Below are 800 nucleotides of genomic sequence, written 5' to 3'. Positions count from 1 at the left end.
ATTCGAACCCGCGACCCTCAGATTGCGAGTCGAGCGCCCTAACCACCTGGCCATGCCGGACTTGGAAAAGGTAACCGGAATCAGTTATCTCCACTATTAAATGTATCTGTACATTAATTAATAAATCAGGTGACCGGAATCAGTTATCTATACTATTAAATGTATCTGTACATTAATTAATAAATCAGGTGACCGGAATCAGTTATCTCCACTATTAAATGTATCTGTACATTAATTAATAAATCAGTTGACCGGAATCAGTTATCTCCACTATTAAATGTATCTGTACATTAATTAATAAATCAGATGATAATGTATTATTATGAAACATTCCCATGAACGTGTTTTTCCTGGATTTTTTTTTAATTACTGTTATTATTATTATTTTCAGCTTTAATTGTATTTTGTTTTAGTTTCTAATTTGTATTTGTCATAGATTTTGTATAGGGAGGGGCGCAAGATCTAAACTTGTAATATATGCTTAGTTCGGGTGTTTATGTATATATATGTGTGTCCCCATGGGGCATTGGGTTAAGTACTCAGAAATTGAGGTTGGTGCTTGATATAGTCTTTGTCATTGAGAGGCACCAAAAGCCCCCTGATGCGAAAATTAATTATTTCCAACAACGAAACTGTAACTATTACTCGAGAACGAACATCTCTACACACGCGAGGCTTGTTTTCAAAGTGATAAATTCAGTTGTCACAAATGCTGCGATAAAGTATTTGTTTGTTTGGAATTTCGCGCAAAGCTACACGAGGGCTATCTGCGCTAGCCGTCCCTAATTTAGCAGTGTAAG

The sequence above is a fragment of the Limulus polyphemus genome, unplaced genomic scaffold (genome assembly GCF_000517525.1).
Source record: "Limulus polyphemus unplaced genomic scaffold, Limulus_polyphemus-2.1.2 Scaffold1458, whole genome shotgun sequence".
In the NCBI taxonomy this organism is placed as follows: Eukaryota; Metazoa; Arthropoda; class Merostomata; order Xiphosura; family Limulidae; genus Limulus; species Limulus polyphemus.
Note: the sequence above shows the minus strand (reverse complement) of the source record.